At 45.5% G+C, this 15,491-nt stretch overlaps 1 long non-coding RNA gene across 1 annotated transcript; it reads right to left on the bottom strand.

The window, feature by feature from the left end:
* Positions 1 to 1,248: 1,248 nt before the first annotated feature.
* LOC120095698 (uncharacterized) lies at positions 1,249 to 10,262 on the bottom strand. The gene is made up of 4 exons (XR_015633762.1): positions 10,093 to 10,262; positions 6,019 to 6,425; positions 5,092 to 5,255; positions 1,249 to 2,556 (listed from the first exon to the last, which is right to left on the bottom strand). It is a non-coding gene; the product is annotated as an uncharacterized LOC120095698 (long non-coding RNA).
* Positions 10,263 to 15,491: the final 5,229 nt, after the last annotated feature.

Below are 15,491 nucleotides of genomic sequence, written 5' to 3'. Positions count from 1 at the left end.
AAAACTCGGGGCTGGGGATTTAGCTCAGTGGTAGAGCGCTTACCTAGGAAGCGCAAGGCCCTGGGTTCGGTCCCCAGCTCCGAAAAAAAGAACCAAAAAAAAAAAAAAAAAAAAAAAAAAAAAAAAGAAAACTCTGTTAACTCAGTCTGCGATAGCCAACCTCGAGGTATACTCAATCCTGCTAACATGATTCACTGAAGAATGATACCCCGGACTCGAATGTATGTAAAAGCCAAGAGTGTTTTATGCTGCAGAAATCTGCTGGGGTCTCCCATTACCAAGATAGACAACCAAGTGAGCTCTCAGGCCTGATTTAAACACATTAGAGGATTTTAGGGTAGGTGACCTTTATCTTACTCCAAATCTAGGAATATTCCATTACCAGGGCTCGGGGCTGGAGACTGTTACTGAGGAAGTAGTCGGGGAAGTCTGGAAACTGCTGCTGACCCATTGTCCTTGCTTCAGACCAGGTGGCGGGGCGGCTTCCGAGGACTGGACTTGTCTGGGCTTGTCCAGTTCTGAACAGCCAATGTGAAGCCTGTTGTGGAGTTAGCCTAGCCTTCTCAAAGGGAGGGGCTGTCCAGCAGAACTAATGCTGCAGGATTTCCATGACACAGGGCAACAACACCATATCAGAGCCGAGTCCCAAAGAGGATCCAGTGTGGCAGAAGCCAGAGGCGCCCAACTGAGCCAAAGACACCTTGCAATGAACATTTGCAAATTAAGCTGCTTGTGTTAGCATTTCCTCTAGGCTCAGCCCAATGTTACCCAGCAACTGTTAGGTATGAGCCTGGCCCTCTATAAGGATTGTTTAGCTTCTCTCTCTCAGTGTCTTTCTCTTTTTCCTTCCCACTCCCCTCCCTCCCTCTTTCCCCCTCTTTCCATCATTCTCTTACCCTCCCTCCCTCTCTTCCTCTCTCTCCATCATCTCTCTCCCCCCTCCCTCCCTTCCTCCCTCTCTCTTCCAGCTCCCCGTCTCTTCATCCTCTCTTTTCACTCCCTCCCTGTTTTTCCTCTCTCTGATCCCACATGTCCCCAGCCAACTTCTTCCCGTCTTTCTCTCTTCGTCTCTCTCTTTCTGTCCTTCTCTGTTTCCTTCTCTCTAAGGCCCGTTGCTTGACTTGATTGTTTAGGGGGAACCCTCAACAGGGCCTGCCAAGGGACCCCCTCATGCCGCTTTAAGACTGGAGAGAAGCCCTCCGAGTCTTACGTTTGGGATGTCCCACTCACAGAGACACAGAGACAGAGATCGATGTAATAAATGAGAGGTTTACTAATCCAGTGCACTGGGGTCGTTCTGCAATCTGGGCAGAGGCGACCCCCAGGAACAAAGGCACACACTTTTTATACCTTTTAGGGGTATAAAATTACATCAGCAAGGTTACTGGCTAAGCATATTGACCTTTAAGTCTATTGGCTGGTAAGAATGACATAGATTCAAGTTCCACGAGGTTGTGGATCCATGTGGTTGGGGTTGTGGTTGTGACACTTCTAGAACAGGATGTTTACCCAGCAAATTCTTGTGGAGCTCCTTGGCGGGAAGTCCCAGGCACCTGATGTTTTCTAAGATAGCTTTTGTCTGCTTGGTTCCCACATTCCACACCGCCATTTAAACACAGTATCTTGGACAAAAGGATGTACTGTGTGACACGCGGTGACACACGGCAGCTTCTGCAGGAGCTGGGGACCGAACCCAGGGCCTTGCGCTTCCTAGGTAAGCGCTCTACCACTGAGCTAAATCCCCAGCCGAAATTTTTCTTGTTTATGTTTTGTTTTGTTTGCTTTCTTTAGGTGGGGGAGGTTGCCAGGGCAGAGGGCATCTGTGGAGGGATGTGGGGCAATGAATAGAATTGGGATGCATGATGTGAAATTCACAAAGAACCAATAAAAAAAGTTTAAAAAAAAATGTATGTTAAGGGAATTCACACAATCTCAGAAGAAAAAAAAAAAAAAAAACAAAACCCCAACCCTGCAAGTCTGTTGGGTTGACCGACCCACACGTACAGTACTAAGTGACCCTGTAGTTCTGCCTCTGTATTTTCAGTTGTTAATTGCTCTGTGGGCAGAGTCAGGTGCTGAGGAAGGTGTAAATGCTTGTCACTTTCCCGCCTGCCCCAAAAGAGGCATCTGTGAAATTATCATGTTAAGTCCTGCCATGGAAGAGGTCACGGAAAGCCATGTCACCCTCAATCTAACCGAAAGACAATATTAAAATACGGAGTGGGCACAGTCCTGTGTTGATCGGCTCAGAATAAGTAAGCTGTGTGTTAGTCAGGGTTCTACTGCTGGGAACAGACACCGTGACCAAGGCAACTCTTATAAAGGACAACATTTAATTGGGGTTGGCTTACAGGTCCAGAGGTTCAGTCCATCATCATCAAGGCAGGAGCACGGCAGCGTGCAGGCAGGCATGGTGCAGGAGGAGTTCTACATCTTCATCTGAAGGTTGCTAAGCATGATACTGGCTTCCAGGGAGCTAGGATGAGGATCTTAAAGCTCACACCCACAGTGACGCACCTACTCCAACAGCGCCTGACCAAACTGACAGCTCGAAGCCTGGATGAGACCGGAGCAGGGAGGTAGAACAATGAGAGCCACTTGGAGGAATGCAGTGGCTGAGAAGTTGGTTAAGTCAGAAGCCAGCTGAGAGACTGCTTCAGCAAAAAACGAAACAAAACAAAACAAACAAAAAATCCCCACAAAAACCCAAACCAAAACCAAATGCCAACAGTCTTATACTATATTGAAGGGCATATTTTAGATATCAAAACAGACCTGGCCTCCAAGTTCTTCCAGCATCCCTCAGTCCCTACCTTGGCTTACCCAGCTCCCAACCCTGACCTTTCTAGCCCAGAGGCTCTTCCCTATATAATCCAGATGTTTTGGTCCTCTCTCCCTCCTTCTAGCCCTCCCTCCCTCTTTCCCTCTCTCCCTCTCCCTCTTCTTCCTCTTCCCCTTTCCCCTCCCTCTCCTTCCCTCTTCCTATCTCTGAATGTGTACCCTTTCTCTCTTTCTCTCCACCCCCTCTCTCCCAAAGGCGATTCTCTTGGCCTCAATCCTTGAGGCCAGTGAACTCATATCTCAATCAAACTGCCTTGGAATTGGATCCTTTCACTGATAGCAGAGAGAAAAGAAAAAAAAATATATATCTCCATGCCTTTATTACTAAACCACGAATGCCGCCCCTCCAATGCCCCACAAGACATGTCCTCCCTCATATGTAGAATCTGTTAATAGCACATGCACATATGTGAACATATGTACTTGTAGATGCAGTGTAACAAAAAGGGTTAAATAAGGGACTGGGGACAGCTGAGTGTAGGTAATGGGCACAAGTTATGAAAGAGGGGATAAGCTAATTGCCGTTTTTAGTTCTAACTCTGTCATAGATTTTTGGTTTTGGTGGTAGAACATGCAAAATAACATATTTGGTAGTGAAAGGATAAAATCCAATGTGAAGCTCATCCCCAAGGGCTGCTCTAACTTTGGGTCTGGCTAACTTCGATGTGATTCTTATTTATTTGTTTATTTTTTGCAACAATTTTATAATAAAAATTTAAAAAATAATTGGAAAGGGTGATAAATTATTCTGCACTGGTGAAATGAGCTAATTCAAGCCAGATTAAAGTATATAATTGCAGGTTTATTGGGAATCAGTTCTTGGGCAGTGCACTGGTCCTAAGGAACAAGACCAGGGAAGTCACCACCGGGAGGGGGACAGAGGGCAGGGGAGAACAGACAGAGAGTGAGTGCTGCACACAGGAGGAGAGAATGCAGGCTCTCAAACTTGCTGGCAGCTGTTTTTACCTACTGAGCTGCCCCACTGGTCCAAGGTAAGAAACGTTTTAATGGAGGAAATGACAAAGCCTTGTGAAGAAATTAAAAAGAGCAAAAATAAATGAAGAAGCATGGATCAGAAGACTTGGCATCCTGCAAACTCCTGGCAGGCAAACAGTTTGTAATCCAATTAAGATTCATGGATCAGAAGATTGAACTTCCTGCTGGTGCCCCTACCAAGTAATCTGCAAATCCAATTAAAATTCTACCCAGTGAAGTTTCCTTTGGGACGGAACTTGACAAGCTGATCTTAAAAATTCACAAAGAAGATCAGCAACCAGATAATTTTGGAAAAGAACACAAGGCAACGGGGTAGAGAAGACTTAATCTCCAGGCTAAGGGGACGCAGTGGAATGGTGGGGGAATGGTAACGAGAGAGTGGGGCGGTAAAACAGAACACAGAGCCCTGCGTGAGACCCACGCACATATGGAGGAGATAGAGACACAGCAGCTGGGACCTCAAATCACAGGAGGAAGAAATTACTTTGAGAACTAAGCAGTGCAGGGCTGGGGAGATGATTCAGTAAGTGACAGTGTTGGTTGCCAAGCCAGATGACCCGATTTTAATACCTGGGACACACTCCTGGGAAGGCAAAAATCAATGGGAGAAGCTTTGGCATGCATGACACACACACACACACACACACACACACACACACACACACACACACCACACACACACCACACACACACACACACACACACACTCGCATACATACGCACAATCACACACGTGCCAGACACTCACACACATATACACGCTCACATACATGCACACACACGCTATATAAATAAATGGTTTTTTAAAAAGTAATGCTTAGGAAAGTGAAATGTAGAAAAACATAAAATTAGGTTTTTAATCTCCCTATCCACAAAGAAATATCTTCAAAGCCAATATTTAAAGCTTTTAAAAGATGATAGAGAGATCTTCATTATGTTTGGGCAGAAAAAAAATATCTTTTTTCTTCCCTTTGAGATTTATTCATTTTACTTTATGTGTAATGTTTTGCCTGCATTTATGAATGTGCACTGCACACATGCTTGGTGCCTGCAGAAGTCAGAAGAGAGTGTCAGGTCCCCTGGAACTGGAGTTGTGGATGGTTGTGAGTCACCGTGTGGGTGTTGAGAATTGAGCCCTGGTCCTCCTCAAGAGTGACAAGGTCTCTTAACTAATGGCCCATCTTCCCAGCCCCAAAAGATTTCTTAAACAGGATGTAAAAAAAGAAATCACATAAGGAGAGGGTAACATTTTACCTGCTTCACTTAGGTGACTCCCATTGAAAGTGCTATCGGACAGAATCGGAGACAAAACTCAAGATAAAAAATGAGTGTGCTCATCTCTCAGAAGACTGGTAGGTGAACTCAGGTACTTGGATACAGGACTTCTTCCCAATAGGATGACAGGACAGCACTGGAGACTGTGACAGAGAAAGACACAGATCAAAGAGAATGGCAGCTCCATTAATAATGGAGGAAATGAATATTTAAACTACAGGAGATACCATCTCAAACCCTCACACCAGAGGTGGAACCAGATGCTACCGGGTATTTAGGTAGAAGATAAGCAGAAGACTGATCGCTGGTGAAAGTATACATTGTTATACTTTGAACAAAGAACACTTTGAAAAATCATCTGGTCATGATTACAATACTTCAGTTCCTTAGGTCCTTCATTTGCACAGCTGACTTCTGCATTAGCTACATTGTTCATCCTCTGCGAAAGCTACAAGGTTGTTCATCCTCCCCAAAACCTGAAAATTATCTACCCAGCTATCTGTCCGAGAGAGAATAAGCCCTACAAATGATAACAGATAAATTTCAAAAGCTTAATGTTTACCATAAAACAAAACAAAACAAAACAAAAACAAACTAAAAATGACACATAGAGTCAAGCATGATGGATGATGCACGCCTTTAATCTGAGCACTCAGGAGGCAGAAGCAGATGAATCTCTGTGAGTTCAAGGCCAGCCTGGTGGACATAGTGATACTTTGTCTCAAAAGCCAAACCAAACAAACGTTAAAACGACACATAGAATATGACACATTTAAGATTTGTCCTTCATTTTGCGCATGTGTGTGCGTGCGCACCTGTGTGAATTCTCACACTCCAGAGTGTGCATGTGGACACTAGAAAGGGGCGTCAGATCTTCTGCAGCTGGAGTTAAGGGAAGCTGCTTACCTGTCCGGGTGCTGAGAACCAAACTGTGGTCTTCTGCTATAGCAAATGCCCCCAAATGCTGAGCCACCTCTCTGGCAGGGTAGGTATGACACATCTTACATGAAGTTCGATGACATGTAATAGGTACAGAATTTCAAATACATTATACAGTAGGAAGATGCAGTAGAAATATAAATGTCAGGACGCCACAGCTCTGGATGATGAGTGTTCGGATACCAGATTTGTTAATTTCTTTACTTCTTTGAAATATTATACAGAGGCTGGATAGAGGGCTTGTCAGTCAAGAGTGCTTTCTGCTCTTACAGAGGATCAGAGTTTGCTTCCCAGTTTTCATCTCGGGTGGTTCACAACTTCCTATGACTCCAGCTCCGGGGACCAGATGCCCTCTTCTGGCTTCCAAGGCCACCCTGCATACACATGGCGTGGAAAGATGTGAACTTTTCAGTTTATTTATTTTTGTTTTTTTGATTCAGGGTTTCTCTATGTAGTCCTGGCTGTCCTGGGACTCTCTAGTGAGACTAGACTGACCTCAAACTCATACAGATCCTCCTGCCTCTGCCTCTCAAGAGCTGTGTACTACCAGGCCTGGCATACAGATATACTTTATTTTTAATGTATGTGAATGTACTGTAGCTGTCTTCAGACAACACCAGAAGAGGGCACTGGATCCCATTACAGATGGTTGTGAGCCACCATGTGGTTGCTGAGAATTGAACTCAGGACCTCTGGAAGAGCAGTCTGCTCTTAATCATTGAGCCATCTCTCCAGCCCCATAATATTTTGAAAGTATTACAGAACACATAGTCTAAATCTACATAGCTCTCAGTCTGACGAGAATGACTTCTGAGTTCATGTGTGTTAGCATTTCTTCTAGGCTCTGCCCAACAATTATGTGGGAACAGCCAGGTAGGCCTGGCTTGCTATAAAAGGGACTGTTTGGCCTCTCTGACTCTCTCTGCCCCTTTTCTCTCTCTGACCCCCTTTGCTCTCTCTCACCCCTTTCTCCTTCTCTCCCCTTCCCTTCCCTCCTCCATGTATTCCAGGCTGGCTTCTTCTCTTTTCTTTTTCTGTCCTTCTCTGTCTCCTCTCTTCCTCTGTTTCTACTCTCTTCTCAGCTCTCCTTCCCATGCCCCAAATAAACTCTATTCTACACTATACTCATCCTCCGGCAGGGCGGGGTGGGGGGTGGATACCTCAGCATGGGTCCACTGAGGTAGCTCCTCCCACCACACCATACTGCGTTCTACAAAATCTATCAGCAGTTTTATAGAAACACATGAATGGGACTGGAGAGATGGCTCAGCGGTTAAGAGCACTGGCTGCTCTTCCAGAGGTCCTGAGTTCAATTCCCAGCGACCACATGGTGGCTCACAACCATCTGTAATGGGATCCGATGCCCTCTTCTGGTGTCTGAAGACAGCTACAATGTATCCTATACCTGAAATAAATAAATAATTCTTAAAAAAAAAAAAAAAAAAAAAAGAAGCACATGAATGTGGTCTCACAGCACTGGAATTCCTAGTATCGTGTCATTGCATTGTGAGTTCCCTCATGACAGGGATTGTAACTTCTCCCTTTATAGTCCCAGGATCGAGCAGAGCAAGAGGTTCAACCTTTGTGCATTGACTGACTAACTGACAGATTAAATGAGTGGACGCCTGTTGTTGTAAAAATATAGAAATAAAAAGGTAAAGATGTCTTTGACCCCGCTAGCTCTGGCACCGTAGTGTCCTAAGATAATCTGCTAGATATCTTGGCGGAAACATATCCCCACTCCTTAGCCACCCAGTGTCTCTTGCTGCTACACACGTTCCTACACTCAAACCCTCACATAAAAGAACACACAACACAATAATCTTTGACCCAATTGATAAGACATAATTGCCCACTTAAACATACAAAGCCCGGTACCATCCATCCCTTAGGAACATTAATAACAACCTGTAAATAAACAGCAGAATCTTAATGTCACCTGCCATGGCTTCTCACTCTTTCCTCTTCCTTTCTCTCCTTTTTCCTCTAGTCTCCTCCTCTTCCTTCAAACTTCTCTCCCGCCCATCCTTCCTTCTCCTTCAATGATAGGCCTCCTTCTATCCTGTACCTGCCCCTCACCTGTACTTTACAAATTCAATGGGGAGGTGGTTCTGGTGAAGTCACCTGAGTTCTGAGTCTGTGACTAGGCAGCTGTCCTTGGGGCAGTGGAATTAGCATCAAAATACAGATAACCTCAGGGCAAACCATGACAGATGTCAGGAGAAAGAGAACTGTAGAGAGGGAAGAGGGAGGAGGAAGATGGATAGAGTTGGAGAGGAGATGGGCAAGCCCTCTACCGACCAAGCCACATCTCCAGCCAGGAGCTGTTATATGAGCTCTCTCATACAGATCCTGTAGCTAACAATGCCAGCACCTCTGCAGTGTGTTTGTGGGAGATCTGGGTGGTAGGCAGCAAGAGTATAGTGAGAGGAGGGGGGAGCACAGCTTCAGGAGCTGCCTTGATCTCTGGTTTTTGAGGTGAGAGTGGATGAAGTAAGGAGGTTGACTAGGGATTAATTGAGCTGGGGAAGAGTGAGGCTGGGATTTGAGGTGGGTTCAGCCAATAGCTTTGATTTCTTTGAGGAAGTAGAGAAATGGCATATTTGTCATAGGTGACACAGGTAATAATAAAAGAAAGAATATTTGAGTTCTAACCCCAGTCATATATAGAGCACAAATGTATAAGTATACATTCATTCATAACAAGGGAGGTCAGGAACGTAACGGGGGACCCAGACTTAGTAGGCCCCCAGACTTTAGCACAACTGACTCCATAATGCCATTCAGACTGTAAAACTCAGCCCATGGACAGCACCACCCACCAACACTAAAACAAGGGCCTATCCCATCCAAGTCCATAGATCTGAGAAAGTCTCTAAATGTACTAACCTTGTTTTTTGGCTTCTGTAGTTCCACTTTTGGCTAACTGTTCTTGTTAACTAAAGTATGTCAGTATAGAATGTCAACACAGAATATGGTTTTTGTGCTTTAAAGCTCACCCTGAGAAAGGCTCAGGGTTACACCGGGATCCTGAACACTCAGTGTAGTCATCCACTGGCCAATAAAGAATTTTCTACTGGCCTAGATCTATGTTGAGCAGTCTTCTCCGGTGAATATACCTCACACATCAAGGAACAGTCAAAATAAACAATCTGAGACAGAACCCCTAAGCCTGAAACCCGGAGTGCCAAGCAGAGTAGCCACCATGCACAGGAAAAATCGAGCGACTCCAGGCTTGCCTGGGAAACCCCCCACAGTCCCATCCTGCAGACACCCTGCTCTGAGGTACTGTGGGGAAGAAGGTGGGCAGTCATTTTTGCAGTGGGCAGAGGCATGTCTCTACAGATTGCCTCCTGAGAACGTTCAGACTAAGATTTACATTTAGCTCAGTCTCTGGTGGTCCAGCAACTTCCTTATTATGAACCAACTGTGTGTAAGAAAGAAACCATAAGCACACCTGCAAGTATGGAAGTACATTAAACACCCCCCCCCGTGTGTGTGTGTGTGTGTGTGTGTGTGTGTGTGTGTGTGTGTGTGTCCCCTCTGCCTTGAAGAAGGGCTCAAACACATCCTGGCTTCACAGACGTAGCTCCTACCAGAAGTGGGGCTGGTAACTGAGGGGAAGATTTAGCACATTTTGTTGTTTTGAGGTGGGTGTTACTCTGTAGCTGGATACTGTTGCTTGCAGGCTCTGGAGAGGCTAGGAGACGTTAGTGCATCAGTAACACCAGTTCTCCAATTGTCTGGGGAATGTGACAAGACTATGACTCCCTTTGTATTCGAAGGGTGTGGGGCAGCCAGCAGATCCCTGAGAGGGAAGTGGAAAAGATGTAACCTGATTGTTTTGTCTGCGGGGTGGTGCGCCCAGTCAGCACTGGTCCACAAAAGGACTCTGTCAAGCAAGAACACTCTCATTACAAAGAAAGGACCCTGTGTGCGGAGTCTTTACTTAGTAATGTATGGCAAATATCTCTCCTCTCATTAGACATTCCACACCAAGGTGTTTGTGAGCACTCTACGGGGCTGGGCTGATTAACCAACCTGTGCTGGGAACGCTTGGCACACCCAGGTGTTCTGCATCTGGCGGGTACTCTCTTCTTTTCCCTCTGGGACGGAGCAGCTGCACGAATGAACTCCCCCATCGTTAGTGGTCTTACCACTTGACACAGTGTAAGTTACTCCCAAGCTTACAGAAGTTACAAAGAAACACCAGGAAGCCAAGGCAGGGCTGGAATGCTCCCCACCCCCTCTTTCTCTGCAGCTGGGCTTGGCGGGGCTGAGCACTGTCCTTAGAGTATTTGGCTTGGATGCCAGAGAGGGTGAGTCAGCTAACCAGGCACACTGCTCCAAGTCACATTCTGCCAGGGTGTTACCAGATGCTAAAACGGCCTGTCTCTCCTCCCAACCAAGTCCTCCAGGTCCTGATGAGCCCTGTGTGGCTGGGGCAGAGATGAGATGGAAAGTACTCATGAAGTAGCAAGGAGTTCCTGTAGTGATCTAGGTTCCCACATGTGTGCCCACCCCCATCTTGTCTGCCCGCCCCCATCCCCACCCCTGGTCTGGGGACCCAACTATTTGGGCAACACTTGCCTTGCCTCTTTGAGATCTCAGAAATTAAATTTTCTTCTCCTTAAGATCGAAAATATTTCATGTACATATGAGAAAGGAAAAGTGTCAGTGTGTTTAAGCATGACACAGCCTTAATATACATTTCCTATCAAGTACAGTATGAGTTATAAATGGGAAAATCTAAAACAAGAAGCCAACTTGTCCTGTGATTTTCTTTAAAATGAGAACAACAACAACAGCAGCCAAAATATCTGTCCCAAGAATGTTGTGGTGTGGGAGCGATGGCTCAGTGTCTGAAGGATTTATTTGCCTCAGCCTTGTGACAGAGCTCAGTGGGAGGAGAGAAACAATAGATTGGTTCTCTGACCTCCCTGACATGCACCATGGTGCACAACACCTTTATCCCATGAACACACACCCCCTTCCCCTCCCCCCAGCCCAGGGCAATCTGAATAAGTATGCAGAAAAAAAGATGGAAACGTTGTGTGAGGAAGATGCCCTTGAAGAAAGCTGTGCTGGAAATCTCATCTCAGGGACTGCTAGACTCTTTGCTCCCGAAACTGAAGGAGAGAGGGCCTGCTAGGCCAACTGCTGTGGTTGTGTGGGAAGTCAGCCAGTGGAAGGAAGCTGCCCACGGGAGCTGCCTTGTGCGCTTCCAGAGAATTTTCAAGGTATGCAAAGCATGAACTATTCTGGACAGATGTGGGACCTGCAATAAAAGAGAACTAGCAGGAGTCCCTCCCCCATTTTCCCTGTGTGTGCAGGATTGTTGGACCCCCTTTTTCTCTGTGTGTATGCAGGATTGCTGAACCCCCTTTCTCTCTGTGTATATGCAGGCATGGTTGGACCCCCTCTTCTCTCTGTGTGTATGCAGATCTAGTGGGAACCCCTCTTCTCTGTGTGTGTATGCAGGCCTGGTGAGTCTCCTCTCTTCTCTCTGTGTATATGCAGGCCTGGTGGGACCCCCTCTTCTCTCTGTGTGTATGCAGGCCTGGTGAGTCTCCTCTCTTCTTTTTGTATGAAGGTGTGGCACACAAGTGAATGTCAGCAGACAGATCTAAATGTCAGAGGGCAACTTTAAATCTCTTTTTTCTTTCCACTTTGGGTCAGGGGATGAGCTCATCCCTCAGGCTTGCAAGGCAAGCACTTCACTGGATGACCCTCCACACTCAGCCTTCCCTTTCTTTTTATAAAAACACTACCGCCAGGGTGAGTGGGATGGCTCAGCAGGCAAAGGCATTTGCCACTTAAGCCTGATGACCCGAGTTTCATCCCTGGAGCCACATGGTGAAAGTTTGATAAAGTTATTGTTTTCTAACAGAGGTAGGTAGCCTGTCAAAGACCAATATCCAAAATTGCCCCCACTTTCGATCTCTTCCACCTGATAAAACTTCTGCATGTCCCAAGGGCCTCTCTCACATATTCCAGGAACATGGTGGCATGAAACACTTTACCCCCTTCCTTCACTACCTTTGTGCCGATTACTTCAAAACTTCATATCCAGAAAGACTGTGAGCTCCTCCAATGTGGGGGAAAGGCATAATCATTCTGCATTAGAAAAAGAAGAAAACGAACCCACCAAATGATCCTCCTGGCACCTCGACCCCACTCACGCTGCCCTGAGGGCTTACTAGCCAGGTTTGAATTCTGTCAAGTTCTTTTTTCAAAACAAAATTGTCTTGCCATACTGATTTTGCTCTGTTCCTGTTTTTGTGTGACACCAAGATTCTTCTATATTTTTAACAAAAGGAGAGAGTCAATTTCACAAAGTCGTCCTCTGACCTCCACACATGTGCTGTGGCACTGATGAACTCTTTCCAGCATAGAGGCCTTCCCCTCATGACTTGACCTAATCCTAACTCTACTCCCTAAAGGGCCTACTTTCAAATACCATTAGCCTGTGAGTCCGAGGCTAGGTACGATGACAGAGGTCTTTAATCCCAGCATTTGGGAGACAGAGGCAGGTAGGTTTGAGGCCAGCCTGGTCTATACAGTGAGCTTCAGGATAGCCAGATCTACATGGAGAGACCCTGTCTCAAAACAAACAAACAAACAAACAAACAAACAAACAAACAAACAGCAAAGATCACAAAAGAAGCAAACATGAATCTGAAAACTGTGCTTCCAACTCGTGGGCTTTAGGGAACATAGTTGGGTCATAGCTGAGCCGGTCTTAGTTTTTGTGTAGACAGACATCATAGCTGAATGTCCTGAGGCTGAGGCTGAGGTCTCAGATGGCTATCTGAAAGGAGACTGGACATTAGCTAGTCCAGTCCAGGGAGAGTAGCCACAGACCAGGGAGAACTTTATGAGCAACAGGCTGACCCAGGAACCTCTGAGGAGGCATAAAAGTGCTCATGAGATAGAGGCAGATTCTCACATGTGCATGGGAAGGAAGCCTAAATCCAGCTCAAAGCTGTTGCCACTCATCCCCCAACTTTCATCCCCAGTGGGGCAACAATTTAGCTGTCATAACCATGGGGGTAGGCAGAGTGGAAAAGAGCTGACAGCTTCTAGATACCAGATTTAAAGTAAAAAGTTCAGAACTGCTACACTTTTAAAAATTTTAATGGATTTGAGTGCTTTGCCTGCATGTACATGAGTAGCCTTGTGTGTGTGTGTGTTTGCATGTGTATATGTGTGTATGTATGTGTGTGTGTTTGTATGTAGGTGTGTGTATATGTGTGTATGTGTGTGTATATGTGTATGTATGTGTATGTATATGTGTGTGTTTGTATGTATGTGTGTATATGTATGTGTATGTATGTGTGTATGTATGTGTGTGTATGTATGTATGTGTGTATATGTGTGTGTTTGTATGTGTGTGTATATGTATGTGTGTATGTATGTATGTATGTGTGTGTATGTGTATGTGTGTGTGTGTATGTATGTGTGTATGTGTGTATGTGTGTATGTATATATATAGGTATGTATGTGTGTATGTGTGTGTATGTGTGTGTGTATGTATGTATGTGTGTGTATGTGTGTGTGTGTGTGTGTGTGTACAGTGCCCAAGGAAGGTTGGAAAAGGGCATCAGTTACTCCTGCAACTGGAGCTCTGGCTAGTTCTGTGCTGCTATGTGAGTGCTGGGAACTGAACCTGGGTCCTCTACAAGAGCAGCCAGTGCTCTTAATCACTGAGCCATCTCTTTAGTCCCCCACACTCAGAATTTTGATGAATATCTTGCATTATCTTTGTAATTTCTGAACCAAATTTTGCAACCAAAATCAGCCACAGGCTATTGTCAGCTTCAAGAAAGCAAGAACAACACCCTCAGACCTGCCCATGTTGTGAAGCTCCAGGGTGAAGGTGTAAAGAAATAGCACCTGGGGCTGAGAGATGGGACATGATACTTGAAGTTGTCTGAACCTTTCCTCCCAAGCCACAGTGACTCACCTCACTCTACAATAAACAGCGCCATACCCTTTGAGGCAAGAGCTGTGTCGACAAATGGAGGAAAGATGAATGTGAAGGTCAAATTCTTTTCCAAAAGCTATGTCTTGCTGCTGATTATCTTGAACCCAATCTCCCAAGAAGTCAGCACCCACCCTGATATTTCCTTGGGGAGAGCAATGTCTTTGAACATCTCAAACAGGGGTTGTTTTGTTCAAAGAATCAGATCCAATGATGCAGCCTGACTGAGTTTCTACCTCTGCTGTGTAGCAATTGTATAGTTCCCTTCGACAGACTGAAACCCCTTTGGGGAATTACTCATAACAACAATATGTATCATGCAGGTAGTTAACGAAGGTGAGTATGGAACTCACACCTGTAATCCAGGTACTCAGCAGGCTAAGGTAGGAGGATCACTTTGAGTGTAAGCCTAGCCTGGGCTATATAGTGAGTTCTAGGCCAGCAGACCTGGGAAGAATAAGACTCTGTTTCAAAATAAAATTCAAGGAGAGAGGGAGGGAAGAAGAGAGATAGAGCGAGAGCGAGAGCGAGAGAGAGAGAGAGAGAGAGAGAAAGAGAGAGATTACCTATCAGGTTGAACCAACCACCCAACAGCACTTCCTGCTTTTATGGTTTTTGCCTTTATAAGCTGTCCCTGGGATGGACCCCAACATAAGAGAGACACCTGCACCAGTATAAGAAACTATTTGGAATAAGACTTCCATTTTGAGTAGTGGTCAAGTAAAGTTCAAGTCCCCAAGAACTCCCTGGGAACTGATATCCTCGTTGGCAGAAAGAGACATGTACGTGGGTAACTGACATCCTGGTTGGCAAGTTAGGACATGAATGCTAGACAAGGCAAGTCCCCTGTCACAGTTAAATACCCCCGCCAATGGGAGCAGGATAAGTGTACAACAAACACATGCTCCTGAGGACATCCTCTATTCCTAAATCCTGATTGGTGGAGTAAGTTGGCACAGATATTTGTGGATTTTTAGGCTTAAAAGCCCCGAAGGACCTTAATTCGATGTCGTGATTCAGTTCCTGAGTCTGGGCCCTGGCCTTGGCCAATCAGTCCTGCGGTATGTGCTCAGTAAACTATCCCTGTCTGACTGAGACTGGTGTTTATGTGACTTGCAAGGCGATTCCTGGACCCCCAACAAGAAAGTATGTGACTTATTGTTTATGTTAAAGGAGCATGCAGCTGAGAGGCTTTAGACATTTAAAGAGATGCTGGCTATTTTAAAGAAACCTAACTTTTAAAGACTGTTGAACTTTTTAAAAAAGTTATGTTTTATTGTGATGTTAATATTAATCTGAAATATTGGGGATAAATAAGAAAGGAAAGGCTGTGGTTTAATAATAATGTATTGGTGTGTCAAGTTGACAAGGGGTCCATTTTCCTGTTTTTTTTGGGGGGGGGTGGTGGTGGTGGTGGTGGTGGTGGTGGTGGTGGTTTCCTTTGATATTTTGAGAC

This window comes from Rattus norvegicus, chromosome 11 (genome assembly GCF_021556685.1).
Source record: "Rattus norvegicus strain SHRSP/BbbUtx chromosome 11, alternate assembly SHRSP_T2T, whole genome shotgun sequence".
Classification (NCBI taxonomy): domain Eukaryota; kingdom Metazoa; phylum Chordata; class Mammalia; order Rodentia; family Muridae; genus Rattus; species Rattus norvegicus.
Note: the sequence above shows the minus strand (reverse complement) of the source record. Positions and strands in the feature narration are given on the sequence as shown.